The following is an 18,655-nucleotide window of genomic DNA, read 5'->3' on the forward strand; positions in this document are numbered from 1 at the left end:
ATGATAGGACCATCCCTCCTGGGGGTGATTTCTCACTCTCTCTCTATATATATGATCTCTCTTTGTCTCTCCAATAAGTGCACATGCCCTATAGCAAAAATTCCCATAAAACTAAATACATAAAAGGATGAGGTTAAGTAAGTTGGAATCAGATTAAGTAAGGTCAAGAGGGAATGCGACAACAAACACATTTAATTCAAGCAGAGCTGACTTATTCTGAAATTAGTACTTACTACCCCCAGCTCTGTCACTCACACCATGTTGCTTTCTTCCTTTACTCTCTTTTAACAAAAGCTTCTATAGGCATCAAATTATTTTAGTTGCCAAAACAGGACTTGATCACTCTCTGGATAATCTGGTCATCTCTGGAACCTGTTATGACAATGGAAATCAGTATAGAACTGATGCTCCTTTGCCATTTTTGTGGGCTACATAGACTGTTTTATCTGTTCCTCAACAGCCCAGGTCCCCTTTACCTTATTTGTTTAATGATGAAACAGAAATTAAAAAAGGGTTTAGTAATTAACCCAAAGATGCATAGTCATTAATTCCCCAGAGAGTTTGACCTCAAATTTCATTATTTTTCTTTTCCTTTTTTCCACTGGAGACTAGTATGACTGAATGCCCAGGTGGGCTTAATCCCACCTAAATCTGTTTGCCTTCAGAGGTGGCAAATTGGCACACCAAATAGATCTTATTCAACCCAGACAATGACTTTGTATCAATCACGAAATATTTACAATTGGTAGAATTGTTTGCAAATAAAACTAGGGAGATAATTACATTAAAATTCATTTCTGAATTCTCTTGAAAAAGTCCTATATTTATTCTTTATCTATAAATAAGCTACTATCGGAAATTCTCTGAGCCAAGGTTAAATTACATCTAATAGCAAGTTATAAATAGTACCTGTATATGCAAATCCATACCATTCAGAGAAATGTAACAATTTGGGAGGAAAAATTGTACTAACTAGATAAGTGCTTATAATTTTTCCTGCCTATTACTGCTTCTATTCCCATTCTTGGGAGAAATTGTCTGCTGTAAACTGAGAAAGAGAGAGATCTTACGGTTAAATGGGAGCCAGGCTCTGAAATGGCTTAGGATCTACTTAATCTTCACTTGACAGATACAATCTGAAGTGTTAGCTATTGCTAAGCAGTCATTGCTGAAGTATGGTCTTTAGAGTCTCTGTGTAATAGCATTCATTACTTCTTCTGCCCTGGCAGGAAAATCCACCTGAGAGTCTCAAAGGTCTTTTCTATCCAAGATCTATGGGCCAAGATCTATGCTTCTTACTGAGACAAAATGCCCATTGAGCACTCCTGCACTCCACGGGAACTTTAAAATATAATTTTCTGGTTCTATAAATGTCTAGCCACCAGAACTATCCATGATTAAGAAGTTTGTCTCTGTGTCAAAGGGAGTTTCATTTCCCATAAGTAAACTCTTGGTGGGCAGAAGGGTATCATTTATAATCTTGTATTTAAACACAAAAACTTAATAGATGTTGTAGGAGTGTCAATCGAATTAAAAACAAAGATGTTTCCTTTAAACTTGTACGTGTTATGAGCAGTCTACAAACCCTTGTCTCTGAACACCATCTCCATGTATTTCCATTACTTCTTTCTTTCTTCGATTTTTCATGCTGTGAACCTGTCTGTCCTCAAGTTTCCTTACTATTCTATTTGATAAAGTTCATGTTCCGAAAAGTCATGTATCCATTGGTATCTCCTGAATACTTTCCCTTTGCACTTGATTATGAATGGTAGTGTGATGTCATATTTAATCAGAGCTGAGATGATCGACTTTTAGGTGAGTGAATGTACTTGAGATTTCTACATCTGTAAAATGGGAATAGTACTTATTTCAGCTATTCCTGGTAAAAATAAAATGGGATAACATTAGAAAACAAAACACTGGGCCAGTAGATGGTGTAGTGGTTACACCTCTGGACTCCCACATAGCTAACTGCAGTTCGAGTCCTGGACCTGACGGCTTGAAAACCACACCAGGCACATATGTATGTGCCTAAAATCTCAGGGGGTAGTGGTGGTGGTGGTGTGGGGAGATAGAGGAGAAGGGATTGAAGCATGGTGAGCCCCATGGGGGGAACGTGAGCTACCTCTCACTATCTCTGTCTCTGTCTCTGTCTCTCCAGAGAGCACATGTGCCCTAAAGCAAAAACCTCTTAAACAAACAAAGCCAAATACACACTTACCAGGGTATGTGGCATTTAGTGCTTAATAAACAGTCTTTCAGAAGTATAAAAAGATATTAACTTTTCTGATTCAAGTTGATATCAAAAACTAAAATTATAAAATAAAAAATTCTAAGTTTGTTACTGTCTTACAGCAAAAATGTTTCTATTTTCTACCTTTTCAATCTGTACACAATAATGTGAAAGCAAATGCCAAGAAGACATACAAATTTTGAAGCATTATTTTTAGCTTTGTGTAAATTTTTTCTGACTTTTTTTCCCAGCCACTCCCACATAGCTAACTGCAGTTCGAGTCCTGGACCTGACGGCTTGAAAACCACACCAGGCACATATGTATGTGCCTAAAATCTCAGGGGGTAGTGGTGGTGGTGGTGTGGGGAGATAGAGGAGAAGGGATTGAAGCATGGTGAGCCCCATGGGGGGAACGTGAGCTACCTCTCACTATCTCTGTCTCTGTCTCTGTCTCTCCAGAGAGCACATGTGCCCTAAAGCAAAAACCTCTTAAACAAACAAAGCCAAATACACACTTACCAGGGTATGTGGCATTTAGTGCTTAATAAACAGTCTTTCAGAAGTATAAAAAGATATTAACTTTTCTGATTCAAGTTGATATCAAAAACTAAAATTATAAAATAAAAAATTCTAAGTTTGTTACTGTCTTACAGCAAAAATGTTTCTATTTTCTACCTTTTCAATCTGTACACAATAATGTGAAAGCAAATGCCAAGAAGACATACAAATTTTGAAGCATTATTTTTAGCTTTGTGTAAATTTTTTCTGACTTTTTTTCCCAGCCCATAAAGTACTTTTAGAGTGAATTTGAAACTCACTCTTACCTTGAATACTGTCTGAAATCCAAGTTAAATATAATATTTTTGTGGATTAATGTGTTTAGTTCAATGGATTTTTTTCAACTTTGCAACAAAGCCTTCAATGAAAGAGTCTAAACATGAGAAAGTATCTGAAAAAGAAAAAAGAAGTTAGCAGTCCCTTCTCTACGTGGTCTGAGTGAATAATTGAACCAAATGAGAAGAAAATGACTCACAAACAACCCTTTGAGGAATCATAATTTACAAAAGTAGAAAGTCAAAGTGAAGAGGTTAAGTAACCCGCCTGAGGCCATGCAATTAGTAGTCTGTCAAGGTAGGCAATTTAGAATTCAATTCTAAAGGTAGGTTTAGAATTCAATTCTGGCTGGCTCTAAAGTTAATGTTTTTCCCACTCCATCATATTGTTTTAAAGGCTCTCTTCCTCAGTATTGCAAAGCTGAAATTTGAAGCAAATGAACATGTAATTTTTCTTAATTCATAAGACACTACAAAGAGGTTCATAATTTTTCTAAATGACTAATATTCTGTGGCAATTGTTTTCAACTAAGGACAATTTTGTTCCCCAGGGGAATTTAGGATTGTCTGGAGACATTTTTATGACATGACTGGCAAATGGGGATGATACTGCTATGTAGTTGGTAGAAGCCAGGGATATTGCTAAATGTCTACAATGGACAGTGCTGTGCCCTCAACAAAGATGTCAATGGGGCTCGGAATTTAAAAACCCTCATCCACAGGCTCTTGCTTCACAGCAAGGAGATCATTTAAACTAACCCTCTCATTGAAGACGAATTTTATAAATCAAATATATGTTAACATTTTGTAAAAGACTAAAATAAAAAAGTGAAGAATTATAGGTCCCAAATCCAAAGAGACAATATTACAGAGAGATATACCTACTACACAAAGCTATTATTTACACATCAAAAGAAATAGCTTCCAAGCTGAAATCTGGTATGTGTAGCCTTTCAGGAAGAATAAAACAAATTCTAGGGAATATTTAATGTGGAGAATCAGTCTACATCCTCCTCCAATTTAAACTAGAAGCCAAAGGTTATATCCAGGGTTGGCTCTGAATTAGAAATTAATCAGCCCTTGTGCAGAGTAGTAGCCATAGTGTGTATCATCTGGATAGTATAGGGACCTCAAGCTTTCATTTTTATTCAGATATTGGTAGTGCCCCAATGGGCTTGGCAGATGCTAATAAAAAATTTCTCTTAAAAAAATGCTGCAGTTCCATTAGGCCTCAAAGTGTCTTAGAAATATAGAAATACTTTGTTGGTTATAATGACCATTACACCATCAAAAATAACCCGATATATAAGTAAAGAAATACCAAAGATAAGATTTTGAAGAAATAACAACAGAGACATACCCACTAAGACTCAACAGGTTAGTATAACTAGAAACAAACCATAAAATGACTGGGTTCACTATGGCTGGTGAGCATTCTTTTAGTGGACTAGCATCTGGCCCCATCCTGTTTCCAGTACATGAGCGGATTATCCTTGCTTATCTTGAAGTTGGACAAGGCCAAGTGCCTTCTTTCTGTCATACCTCTTGATAGTGAAAGTTTGGCTATAAATGCATCTGGAAATGTTAGTAAAGGCCCAATTACACATCATTCTAAAAAATTACTGTGGTGATCTGAAAAAGTTACACTTTGGTATTAATGTGCAGCACACTGTTATACAGATCATAAAGCAAGATGATTTTATGAATAAAGCTGTTCTTATTCACTGCATGGGCATTTAATCTCCGGAGGTGACTCAGCCTCGAACAAGTCTGTCTTCAAGCACATAGCTCATTTGCCTCTCTGGTTGTCCAAACAATCCCCGATGTATTTGAATTATCAGTGACTATAGAGTGCAGGCATACATTTAATGTAATTTTTAAAGGTTTTTTTTTTTTTTTCTTTTTTTTTCTATAGGGCATGTGTGCTCATCAAAGAGATAGAAAGTGAGAAATCATATCCCCTCCCCCCAGGGGGAATGGCCATGCCACAATTTCTTCTTCTCCCTTTTCCTACTGGGATTTATGCGCCCATGCTCAAAATGGGAGTGGACACACATACATCTGGCATGAGTTTCAAGCCTCTGGGTTAGGACTAGAACCGTGATTGGCTGTGTAGAAGTTCAACACCTTAACCACTTAACCTGTGGGCCTCTAATGCAGTATTTTGATATTTGTATCTATTCCCTAGATCCTTAAGCAGTCTGTGATGATAGAAATGACTCCTTACCCAGAATGTTCATCCTGTAATTCTGAGCACAGTGCGTAGCACATAGTCAGCAATATACATCGGGGTTAGGGTTTGTGGATAATGTACAAATCCCAAAGAAGTTGTTACATAATGCACTCAATAATAATCAACCAACCCTTTATTAAATATTTGTACAATGACTCCTTATGATCAAAACAAAAGGTATAGTTTTAGAACCTCAAATATTTATGCCAGTAGAGATTAAAGAAAGTATAATTTTCCTGCAGCCACTTACATTTGGAGGCCTCTGTAGTAGAGGTCTTTGCCATAAGAACATTATTTAGAAGCCAGGAGGTGCTTCAGTGGTTAAGGCACTGGACTCCCACATGGTTGACTGTGGTTAGAGTCCCAGATCTGGCAGCTTGAAAATCATGCCAGGTGCATATGCATGTGTGCCTAAAAGCCCAAGAAGAGAATAGAGAAGAAGGGATTGTGGCCTGGCCATCCACCCTTGAGACTGATTTCTCATTCTCCCTCCCACCGTTTCTGTCTTTCTCCAGTGAGTGCACACACTCTATGGCAAAAACCTTGAAAAAAATAAAGATTATTTAGATGGCAAAATTATCTAAAAACAATAGCCTTAACCCAGGCCTGGTTTTTATCTTCATAGAAGAAAGTATTCTATGAATAGAGCTATAAACAGTCTCTGTTTTGTATAATTGGATTTGTCCAAGAACACAAGAATTGTTCAGTATAGTGTGAAGATAAAATAGAACTATTTAGTACCAAAAAACAAATGTCTCTGGAAATACTTTAACTGTGGATATTGACTTGAAAATGTTAGCATATTGATGAATCTTTCTTCTTGAAACATAGTTTACTAAGAGATAACGTATCTAATCTCCTTGATGTAAACTTTGTTTCATTTAATGACGATCTATTTTATAATATAATGTGCAGACTGTATTAAGTATATGAGTTTTCATTTATTGGAATCACAGATGATCTCTGTGTTTGGGTAATTAATGCTTCACAGAGAATATTAGGGAATTGCCTTATATTGTATGTAATTAATATCTATAAACACAGATATTGCTAAATATACACAATGTTGGGCTCTCTTTTTCCTTTCTCGGTCTGGGAAATGCTGTACCATTTGTGGACAGGTGATCTTCCCTTCTGGGATTACACTGGAATCAGGCATGGATACATTCCCAGCTGCAGGGAAAATGAGAGAGAGCAGCCGAAGAGTTTTTTTGCTTCCAAGCTTGCCAATGATACACTGTCTGTGCCAGGAGGTATATAGTCATTTTACTCACTCTCCTGCACCCTCTTTTCCAGGAAAAATATCTAGAACAATGTAAAAAGCCATGAACATACTTGGATAGTGTACAATGGAGGTTTGGAGAAGGTCATTTGTTTCTTATTTTGGAGCTTATTTGTTTATTTCTTCCATGATCTTGAGTGTGTGTGCACGTGAGAGAGACAGAAGGAGAAGGGTGGGAGCCCCCATAACAAGATCTTAACACTACCATCCCTCTCCAGCTTCAGTTAGCCCAGATCACTGGCACTTGTGTGCCTGGAGTGTACACGGATGCTCTGGGTCACAAAACAAGGACCTTCCCATGTGGGTCCAGTTGATTTAGTGCTGTACACCATCTGACCCTTTTAATTAATTATTTAATTAAGTATTATTATTATTTAGAGAGATTGTTTTGCTACTGGGTGTGTGCACTCACCAGAGAGACAGAAAGTGAGAAATCACCCCCTTGGGAGATGGTCACACTGCAGTCTCTTCTCCTCCGTTCTTCCCTCAGGATTTGGGGCACACATGTACATGCTCCCAGCATGTTTTAGGTGGCTGGGCCAGGACTTGAACTACTGACAACCATACCATATGGAAGTCCAGCAATGTAATTGTTATGCCATCTGCTTGTCCCATATTTATTCAATTTCTACATTTATTTACATAAAGCAAAAATTACAGACATGATTTTCAACAGAGAACTTTATATACTTTTGTCTGTCTAATGTTTCTTCCCTTTGTTCCTCCTACCCACCCTCTACTCTCCCTTCCCTTCCCTTACAATGTCTAGTATCTACACTTAATCTCTCTACGATCATATCTTCAGATCTTATAATTTCTGATTTCTGCCATAGTGTACAGACATTTGCTCCATACTGAGTAAGGATATACAGTGTGTGTCTTTCAAAGCCTACCTCACTTCACTTAAAGTTAAGTCTCTTCTACATTTATCCACTTTGAATCAAATGACAAGGTCTCATCATTTCTTATGGCTGAGTTGTATTCCATAGTATATATGTGGCACAGTTTTTCAACCTAATCATTAATTCTTGGACACTTTGATTAATTACATATCTTAGCAATTGTGAAAAATCCTACAATAAACATGAATGTGCAAGTGTTTTCCGACTGAGTGTTTCTCTATCCTTTGGACAAATATAAAGGAATGAGATTACTGGGTCATATGGTAGTATTATTTGTAGGTGTTTGAGGAATGATATTATTTTCCACAGTGGTTGTACTAATTTACATTTCCACCAACAGTGTAATCAGGCTCCCTTTTCACCATAGCCATACCAACACATGTCATTCATTTTTTTTTTTTATCCTCACCATTCTTTTTTTTTTTTTGGAGAGATTTTCACTGTAGGGGGCGTGCGCTCGCCAGACAGACAGAGAGAGACATAGAGACAGAAAGCGAGAAATCCCCCCCCAGGGGGGATGGTCACGCCGCAATCCCTTCTCCTCCATGCTCCTCTCGGGATCTTGGGCATGCACGCACACGCGCCCGGCGTGAGTTTTAAGCCACCGGGTCCGGGGCGCGAACCGCGGTCGACTACGTGGGAGTCCAGCGACATAGCCATTACGCTAACTGCTGGTTCCCCCATTCTTTTTTTTTTTTTGGAGAGATTTTCACTGTAGGGGGCGTGCGCTCGCCAGACAGACAGAGAGAGACATAGAGACAGAAAGCGAGAAATCCCCCCCCAGGGGGGATGGTCACGCCGCAATCCCTTCTCCTCCATGCTCCTCTCGGGATCTTGGGCATGCACGCACACGCGCCCGGCGTGAGTTTTAAGCCACCGGGTCCGGGGCGCGAACCGCGGTCGACTACGTGGGAGTCCAGCGACATAATTGTTACACCATCTGCTGGTCCCAATCCTCACCATTCTAACTGAGGTTAAATGGTATCTTATTGTGGTTTTAATTTTCATTTCCCTTATAACAAATGACTGAACAATTTTTTTAATATGACTTTTGGCTATTCATATGTCTTCCTTGAAGAATTGTCTATTCAATTTAATTGCGTATTCATTTTCTCTTTTCTTTTCTTTTCTTTTCTTTTCTTTTCTTTTCCTTTTCTTTTTTATTTGTTCATTACAGGGCATGTGTGCTCACCAGAGAGACTGAAAATGAGAAAATGAGAAATCAATCCCTGAGGGGATGACCATACTGGAATCCCTTCTCCATTCTCCTTTCGAGATTTTGGACATGCCAGCACCTGCACCTGGTGTGAGTTTCAAGTCTTCAGGTCTAGGACCCAAACCATGGCCAGCCATGTGGGAGTCCAACACCTTAACTATTATGTCACCTTTTGGCCCCACCCAGTTTTTTCTTAATTGTTATTTATTTATTTGTTTCAGAGTTTTTTTGCTATAGGGCGCTTGTGCTTGCCAGAGAGACAGAGAAAGACAGAGAGAGAGAAAGTGAGAAATCACTCACCAGTGAGGATGGCCACATCATAATCCCTTTCCCTCCAGTCCCTTCTCAGGACTTTGGGCATGCACACACATGCACTCAGCGTGAGTTTAAAGCCTTTGGGTCTGGAACTTGAAACACAGTTGACTATGTGATATAAACTTTGCACCATCTTCTGGTCCCTTAACTTTTATTTTCCTAAAGCAAAAATTATACATGGTTTTATTTTTTCAACAGAGAACCTTACATTCTTTTGTGTTAAACATTTCTTCCCTTTGCCCCTTCCTCCCACCTTTTACCACCTGCTCCCTTCCCTTACAGTCTCTGGTATCTGCACTTAGTCTCTCTACTATTATATCTTTGGATCTTTCAATTTCTACTATAGAACCCAGACACTCAGTACATATTGAGTGGGGATATACAGTGTGTATCTTTCAATGTCTGGCTAATTTGTCTTCTATATTCACCCACTTTGAATCCAGCAATAAGGTCTCATTGTTTCTTATGGCTGAGTAGTACTACATTTATGCTTTCGTTTTAAGTCTTTGGTATAGAGTGCATGCACTTACCAGAGAGAGACCTCCAGTCTCCTCTTGAAATTTTGAGTATACATGCATATATGCCTGGTGTGATTTTTAAGCTGCTGGGTCCAGGACTTGAACCACACAGCTAACTATATCAGAATCCAACTCCTTAACCATTATGCCCTCTGCTGACCTTCTTTGACCCATTTTGAGTTGATTCTTGTTAATGGTGAGAGATAGGGGTCCAGTTTCATTTTTCTGCAGGTGGATATACAGTTCTTCTGACACTATTTGCTGAAAAGACTTTCTTTTCTCTACTGCATTGTCTCGTACCTCTTGTCAAAGATCATGATTTGGGGTTTATATCTGGATTCTCTATTGGTCTAAGTGTCTATTCCATTGGTCTGTGTGCCTATATTTGTGCCAGTACCATGGTATTTTTTATTTTTCACTTTTGTAAACTTTATTAAAGAAAAATCAATGGTGGTAGATCTCTAGAACATAGTCAATTTAGAGGGATTTCGCCCTCAAAAATATGACATTTGATTTCCAAACACATGCTGGAAGTGTACATGGTTGCGAACTGTACTTTCCCCAGTAAGTGGTCAGTCTTTGGATCAGCAATAATTGCCTGAACAGCTACTATGGCTTCATTAATTTTGGTCTGTTGTTCTCTCAGCTCTTCTATGTGCAATAATTGCAGAATTTGAGCAGCTTCATTAAGAACTGCATCTCCTGTATCAGAACCAAGAATATGTTTGTCTAAAGCAACAGGCAAGCCCTCTTTTGTTTAATTTGCTTTAGCAACTGCATCCTGTGTCAGGCATTCCTGAATCAAAATTCGAATTGCTTTAAACATTACCAGGTAATCATCATGATGCTGAATCTGAAGAAGGTTAGCCAAAGCCATTACACCAGCCTTGAAGTCAGGATTATTCACATCCCTAAAACTGAAGGTTAGCCAAAGACATTACTCCTGCCTTGAAGTCAGGATTATTCTCATGAAAATTGATCAATGGCTCAGCATTTTTAATGGCATTATCAGAATTTTTTACATTATCATGTGCTAGATCCTTGTACTTTTTAGAATTATCTCCATATTCAAATCTAACAGCTAAACTGAGAAGCCAGTCAATAGCTTCTTGTAGATCCTGAATCTTGCAAGGTCAGGTATCATTTTTGAGATACTTTTTAAAAAATTTGGGCCATTCACCACTGTGGATGTTTCTTAAATTCCCCGTCTTCAGTCACTGCTGTGGACGTTTCTTAAATTACCCCTGTCTTCAATCTTGTAGTGTCAGATTTTCTGGTCTTCAAGCCAAACCATAAAGTTTCTAAGTTCGGTTTCATTTTATAGTCGAAGCCAGCAAGGTTGTGGTAGTCAAGAGCCATAAGCTTGTGTCAGAACATGGCCCCCACTTCTCGCTCAAGTCACCTGGGCCTCTGCTGGAGTACCATGCTATTTTTATTATTACCACTTTGAAATATATTTTAACATCAGGAAGTGAGATACCTCCTACTTTATTCTTCCTGCACATTATTGCCTTCATGATAGTTGGTCTTTCATTATTTCAGACAAATATGTGTTTTTTTTTTTTTCTGGGAAGAACGTCACTGGCAATTTGATTGGATTCACATTTAATATGAAAATTAATTTGGGATGTTTTTCCTTTTTTAAAAATCATACATTCTTACTTTAGTTTTTCATAGTTTTCCTTGTAGAAGTCTTTCACCTCTTTGGTTAGGTTTATTCCTAGGTATCTTATTTGTTTTTTGGCTACTGCATATGTAGTTGATTTCTTCAGTTCTATCTTAGTCTATTAATTGTTGGTGTACACATGCTATTGAATTTTTTATATAAGTTTTGTATACTACTACTTTCCTGAATTCATTTATCACTTCTAGCAGTTTTTTTTCCTTGTAGATCCCTTTGAATTTTCTTTGTATATAATTATATCATCTGCAAATATAGACATGTTAGCTTCTTCTTTTCCTATCTGAGTGCCTTTTATTTTGCTCTCTTGTATTATTGTATTGGCCAGGACTTTAAGAACTATGTTGTAAAGGTATGAGAAAAGGGAGCAGGCTTATTCTGTTCCACTCTTTAGTGAGAAAACTTTAAGCTTTTCTGTATTCAGTATGTTGTTAGCAATGGGTCTGTCATGTATGGCTTTTAGTGTGTTGAAGAATGTCCGTTCTTCTATTTTGTCGAAAATCTTGATCATGAAAGAATAGATTTTATCAAATGTTTTCATTTTAATCTGTAGGTGTAATCATCTATTTTTCTATCTTCTTGTTAATGTGATATATTACATTTATTGTTTTGCATATGTTGAATTATCCTTAAATCCTGAGATAAAGCCTGCCTAGTTGTGGCATATAATCTTAATGTGTGGTTGGATTTGGTTTGTTAGTATCTTATTGAGAATTTTTGCATTGGTGTCATCAGGGATATTGGTCTGTAGTTTTCTTTTTTGTTTGTTTGTTTTGTTTTTTATGTCCTTGTTTAGTTTGGTATCAATGTGATGGAATCTTCATAGAGTGAGTTTGGGAGTGGTTTTTATTTTTTTGATCTCTAGTTTGAGGAGAATTGAGGTTAGCTTTTCTTTATAGAATTTGAAAGTGAAACCATCTGGACCTGGGCTTTTCTTTGTTAGGAGACTATTTATTACTGATTCTATTTCATCACCTGTTACTGGTCTATGTAGGTTTTCTATTTCATCCTTATTTAACCTAGGTAACCAGTATGTGTCCATAAATTTGTCTCTGTCATCAAGATTTTCTAGTTTGTTGACATACAGTCACTCATAGTAGCCTCTCACAATTTTTAAAATCTAATTTATTGTCACAATATTACCAACTTTATTTTTTATCTTACTTATCTTGTTCTTTTCTCTGTTTTTCTTGATTAGTCTAGCTAGTGGTTTGCAAACTTTGCACATCCTTTCAAAAAAAAAACAGAACAAAACAAAAAACAAAGAAAAAACAGCTTTTTGTTTCACTGGTGCTATTGTATAGTTCTTGTATTATTTATTTCATTTATTTGGGCTCTTAATTTTTACTATTTTTTCTCCTGTTATCTTTGTTCATTGTTGTTTTTCCAGTTCCTTGAAGTGCAACATCAATTTACTTATTTGTCACCTTTCTATTTTTTTCTAATGGATATGAACTTCCCTCTTGTAACGCTTTTACTGTGTCCCAAAGGTTATGGAGAATTGTGTCAATTATTTTTGGTTTTAATAACTTTTTATTGCAGACTTAACTTCTTCAGAAATTTGGCAGTCATTCAGGAGTCGGCTGCTTATTTTCCATGTGTTTTCCTGGGCTCTTTCTGTGGTTGATTTCAAGTTTAATTCCATTGTGGTCAGAGAAAATGCTGTCTGTAGTTTCTATACTTTTAAATTTGTAGAGGCTTGTTTTGTACACTGTGATGTGATCAGTCTTAGAGAATGTTCCCTGTGGAGATGAGAAAAGTGTATTTTATAGTTGTCATGTCTATAATTTTCAGATTAATCTAACATTTTTCTTGTTGAGTTAATCCTTTAGAACTATATAGTATCCTTTTCTTTCTATTTTTGTGCTTTTTATCTTGTCTATTTTGTCTGATATCAGTATCATGATTCCTATCTTTTTTCATTTCTGTCTGCATGAAATGACTTTTTCAGTCTATGCATATCTTTGTCAATGAAGTGCATTTCCTGTAAGCAGCATATAGTTTCTAAGTTTTTAAAAATTTTTCTATTGAACCAATCTGTGTCTGTCTTTTAGTTGGTAACAGTCAATGTTATTATTGATATGTGTGGACTTATCTCTGTCATAGTCTGTACTCTTTTCTTGTTTTTCCTCGTTGTTTTGTGTTCTCTTCTATTTCTCTTCTTTAATTTTCTAGGTGTTTTATTAGTCCCTTAAATATTTCCTGAAGAGCTAGTCTAGTTTTGGTGAAGTCTTTCAACTACTGTTTATCCGGGAATTATTTTATTTCTCCATCTCATGTGAAGGATAATCTTGCCAGGTACAATATTGACTGAAATTGGTTTTCTTTGAGTTTTAAATGTGTTTTCCCATGCTTTCATTGTCTGCATTGTTTTAGTCAAGATGTATGATGTTAATCTAATCTAATGTCCATTGTAAACAATGTGATGTTTCTCCCTTGCCATTTTTATAATAGTATCTTTGTCTTTGATTTTTACCAGCTTGGCTATGATGTACCTTGGAGAGGATTTTATGTTACCTCTATCTGATGTTCTTTGCATTTCCTGTATTTGGATGTCCATATGCCTCTCTAAATTTGGAAAGTTTTCAGCTAATATATCGTGAAAAGGATTTTATTTATGGCTTTACTCATCGTCCGCAAATATTTGACTGTTTAACAGTGTCTAGGATTTCCTGTATTTTATCCTCATGTTTAATATCAATAGTTATTTTTCCATTCTTCTCAGTTGTTTGGACTAATTCAGAAGTTTTATCTTTAAGGTAAAAGATTATTTTTTTCTGTGTGGTAATCTACTTTTAATAATTTTTAGGTATATTTTGATTTCCTGCATTATTTCTTTATCTTCAGAAGTTCTGTCTGATTCTTTTTCAGGGTGTCTCTCTTTATGGAGTTCCTCCTTCAAGTCATAGAAAGACTTTCTCATCTTCAATCGGTTGTCTGTTTTCTCTTGCATCTCATTAAGTTTATTTATGATAAATATTCTGAATTCTTTATGCGACAGTTCTATGATCTCTTATCTTTTATCCATTGTTGGCTTGAAGTGCAACATCAATTTACTTATTTGTCACCTTTCTATTTTTTTCTAATGGATATGAACTTCCCTCTTGTAACGCTTTTACTGTGTCCCAAAGGTTATGGAGAATTGTGTCAATTATTTTTGGTTTTAATAACTTTTTATTGCAGACTTAACTTCTTCAGAAATTTGGCAGTCATTCAGGAGTCGGCTGCTTATTTTCCATGTGTTTTCCTGGGCTCTTTCTGTGGTTGATTTCAAGTTTAATTCCATTGTGGTCAGAGAAAATGCTGTCTGTAGTTTCTATACTTTTAAATTTGTAGAGGCTTGTTTTGTACACTGTGATGTGATCAGTCTTAGAGAATGTTCCCTGTGGAGATGAGAAAAGTGTATTTTATAGTTGTCATGTCTATAATTTTCAGATTAATCTAACATTTTTCTTGTTGAGTTAATCCTTTAGAACTATATAGTATCCTTTTCTTTCTATTTTTGTGCTTTTTATCTTGTCTATTTTGTCTGATATCAGTATCATGATTCCTATCTTTTTTCATTTCTGTCTGCATGAAATGACTTTTTCAGTCTATGCATATCTTTGTCAATGAAGTGCATTTCCTGTAAGCAGCATATAGTTTCTAAGTTTTTAAAAATTTTTCTATTGAACCAATCTGTGTCTGTCTTTTAGTTGGTAACAGTCAATGTTATTATTGATATGTGTGGACTTATCTCTGTCATAGTCTGTACTCTTTTCTTGTTTTTCCTCGTTGTTTTGTGTTCTCTTCTATTTCTCTTCTTTAATTTTCTAGGTGTTTTATTAGTCCCTTAAATATTTCCTGAAGAGCTAGTCTAGTTTTGGTGAAGTCTTTCAACTACTGTTTATCTGGGAATTATTTTATTTCTCCATCTCATGTGAAGGATAATCTTGCCAGGTACAATATTGACTGAAATTGGTTTTCTTTGAGTTTTAAATGTGTTTTCCCATGCTTTCATTGTCTGCATTGTTTTAGTCAAGATGTATGATGTTAATCTAATGTGGTAACCATTGTAAACAATGTGATGTTTCTCCCTTGCCATTTTTATAATAGTATCTTTGTCTTTGATTTTTACCAGCTTGGCTATGATGTACCTTGGAGAGGATTTTATGTTACCTCTATCTGATGTTCTTTGCATTTCCTGTATTTGGATGTCCATATGCCTCTCTAAATTTGGAAAGTTTTCAGCTAATATATCGTGAAAAGGATTTTATTTATGGCTTTACTCATCGTCCGCAAATATTTGACTGTTTAACAGTGTCTAGGATTTCCTGTATTTTATCCTCATGTTTAATATCAATAGTTATTTTTCCATTCTTCTCAGTTGTTTGGACTAATTCAGAAGTTTTATCTTTAAGGTAAAAGATTATTTTTTTCTGTGTGGTAATCTACTTTTAATAATTTTTAGGTATATTTTGATTTCCTGCATTATTTCTTTATCTTCAGAAGTTCTGTCTGATTCTTTTTCAGGGTGTCTCTCTTTATGGAGTTCCTCCTTCAAGTCATAGAAAGACTTTCTCATCTTCAATCGGTTGTCTGTTTTCTCTTGCATCTCATTAAGTTTATTTATGATAAATATTCTGAATTCTTTATGCGACAGTTCTATGATCTCTTATCTTTTATCCATTGTTGGTGAGAAGTTATTGTGTTCCTTTGCAGGGGAGGTATTTCCTGCTCTTCTCATATTTCTTGAGACTCTGCTATGGTTTTTAATCATCTGGTGATGGCTTCTTGCTACATCTTTGGAGTCAGTATCTGTATCTATGTGGTCGTATACTTTCCTGTGGTGTGAATTAATTATGAGCCAGTTTCTCTCCTCTACCATGGGTGGCAGTGTGGTCTCCACAGTGGGAATTTTGGGTTCAGATTTTCAGGGAGGAGTTTCTCTCCTTTTTCTCCTGGAAGAATATGGGAGAAAATTCCTCTATAACCCCACTGTCATTAGCTGTTTGGTTCCTGTATACTCAAGCTGCTCTGTACTTAGTGTGGCTGGGGACTAAGCTGGGAAGGTAGAATTTTAGGTGGTATCCAAAGTCAACACAAGCTAGATAGGCTCTCTCTACCTTCTAACTCTGAGACTGCAGTACTGGGGTGGTGGTCTTAAAATCTATGACAGCACCTGCTCCCATATTGTAGGCTGGGGCAGGGGCTTTATTTATCAGCTCTGCCTCTGTCTACTTTCATCTTGGATGAAAAAAGTCATCTGCAGAAAGTAATTTTCTCAAATAAACACAGGAGGAAATAATCCCAGCATTATGGTAGCTATAATCAGAAAGGAAAGACATTTGACCTCACATACAACCTAAGCTCTAACATGAATGCAAAAAATGTCCTCATCTTGGTCCTGAAAATTCCCCTTTTGCACAACCACACACTCAAACTCACCACATGTGCACACCTTCACTATCTAATATTATTCAGTTATACATCATCTATGTTTTTTTCTGAGATTTCATGACTGCAAACTGTTAAAAGATTCCATAATAATAAGGTTGCCTAATTATTGTAATAGTGTAATAGGGAGATTAGGAAGAACTATAATGTGCTGGTGAGATTGGTGAGATATAATGTTCTCCCATAATAGTCAATAAATATCAGAGCTGCTAGAAGAGAAAATATCATCATTGACACACCACTCACAGGTTACATCATTTATTCTTCACTCTAGGAAAGTTTGCTTTAGGATTATACAGTTTAAGTAGTGGAATGACCCTTGCATTTATGGCAGTCAATATCAGTAATTATTATCCTGATATCAGCGTCTAGTCTTGCCTCTACAGAAATCAGATGGTGAGTGTGTGGTGTTGAAGGGATGATTCATTCAATAAATCTGCTTAGTTGAAGAGAACATAGGAAACTGTGGTTTCAGAGACTTCCCAAAACTCATATGAAAACCCTTTTCTGCAGAGCCAGTCGCTACGCACGATGTGTGTCTGCTTGCTCTTAGTGTTGACATAAATGATTTGCACTTTTATGGTTCTTTTTTTCTTCAAAGGATTGTTGCATTGTTTATGTCTATGGTTATTCTTAACTTCATTTGCATATACTTATAAAAAATGCTATTGTTTTCCTCTTTGCTGGAAAATGATTTCAAATCCACCCACTCCTTCACTTAAGTTTTGGACAAGAGACATGGAAATATCCTTTTCGGAACCATGTATAAAGTACATTTATACTATTTGAGTTCTATGGAGGAAATGTAGCTATGTCTCTTTCTAGAGCAAGAAAGAATAACTAGGAAAAAAAGGGTAAGTGTGACAAAATGTATATTAACTTATCATGAGCGATAAATGTTGCAAATATTAAAGAGTGCAGGATGAATATGTTGCTTGCCAGGTCACATTTAAACAGTTAATTCATACCTAGAGGATTATCCAAGCTATCACTGACCTTGGCAATGAGACAAGAGCAACATTTTTGTAAAAGGATAAAATGTTCTTGAAAAATATCCCAGAGGAATCAGATGTGACCTCCCTGCTTTCATCACTATCTACATTTCTTTGCCTATTTCTTTCCTGGCCAACAAATAGGAAGTCTTTAAGAATAAAGGTAGGAAAAAATGTCATTGCTAACTCTAATTCCATGTATTGAATTATTGTTTGCACTTAATAGAGTCACCATGGAAATAATTTTCTGAGAATGGGCATAGACTTTATTTCTCTTGATGTCGAATAGCAAAAGACCATAAATTAACAACAGAAAAAGCCACAAAATCCTGATCTGAATCCAGAGATCAGGTCCTGGGAGCAATTTTTTTGTTGTTTGTGTTTCTTTGTCTATTTTAATGTCATGAATCCCACAGAGCAAGGTTTTGTTTGTTTATTTTACTTCTTTCATAAGAGAGAAAGAGAAAAAAAAAATAGCATCCTAAACAGGGTCTCATCAGCCTGTCATCTCCTTCCCCCAGCACTCCAGATTTTGAAGATCTTGAATATTCATGTCTAGTTTCAGGGCAACTCAGGATCTGAACATGCAGTTGACCATGTGGCTTTGAGAACTGCAGAGCAATATGTTACCACTTGTACCACAGGGCTGGGCCAGAATATTCTTCTTAAAAAAAAAAATCCATGAAATGAAAGAAAAAAAATAATTGGGTTGTCAGAAAAGTCACCATGTATTTTTGTGTAGAAAAATATAAAAACATGTCATGACTTTTCTTCTTTTGAAATTATTGTTAAAGAATCATTTTATTCAACTATTTATTTATTTATTTATTTTAATTTGACCAGAAAGGGACAAAGTGAGAGAGAAAAGATAGATAGATAGAGAGAGAGAGGGGGTGGGGGGAGTGAGAAAGCAAGCTGCCAGGTCCAGGACTTGAACCACAGTTGGCCATGTGGGAGTCCACTTAACCACCATGTCACCTGCTGGCCCTATGTCATGACTTTTCTGATGACCCA

At 36.4% G+C, this 18,655-nt stretch overlaps 1 pseudogene; it reads right to left on the reverse strand.

The window, feature by feature from the left end:
- Nucleotides 1-10,004: 10,004 nt before the first annotated feature.
- On the reverse strand, nucleotides 10,005-10,909 carry LOC102501844 (RNA transcription, translation and transport factor protein-like; annotated as a pseudogene).
- Between the last annotated feature and the right edge of the window lie 7,746 nt (nucleotides 10,910-18,655).

Source organism: Tupaia chinensis, unplaced genomic scaffold (genome assembly GCF_000334495.1).
Source record: "Tupaia chinensis unplaced genomic scaffold, TupChi_1.0 Scaffold000373_2, whole genome shotgun sequence".
Taxonomy (NCBI): Eukaryota; Metazoa; Chordata; class Mammalia; order Scandentia; family Tupaiidae; genus Tupaia; species Tupaia belangeri.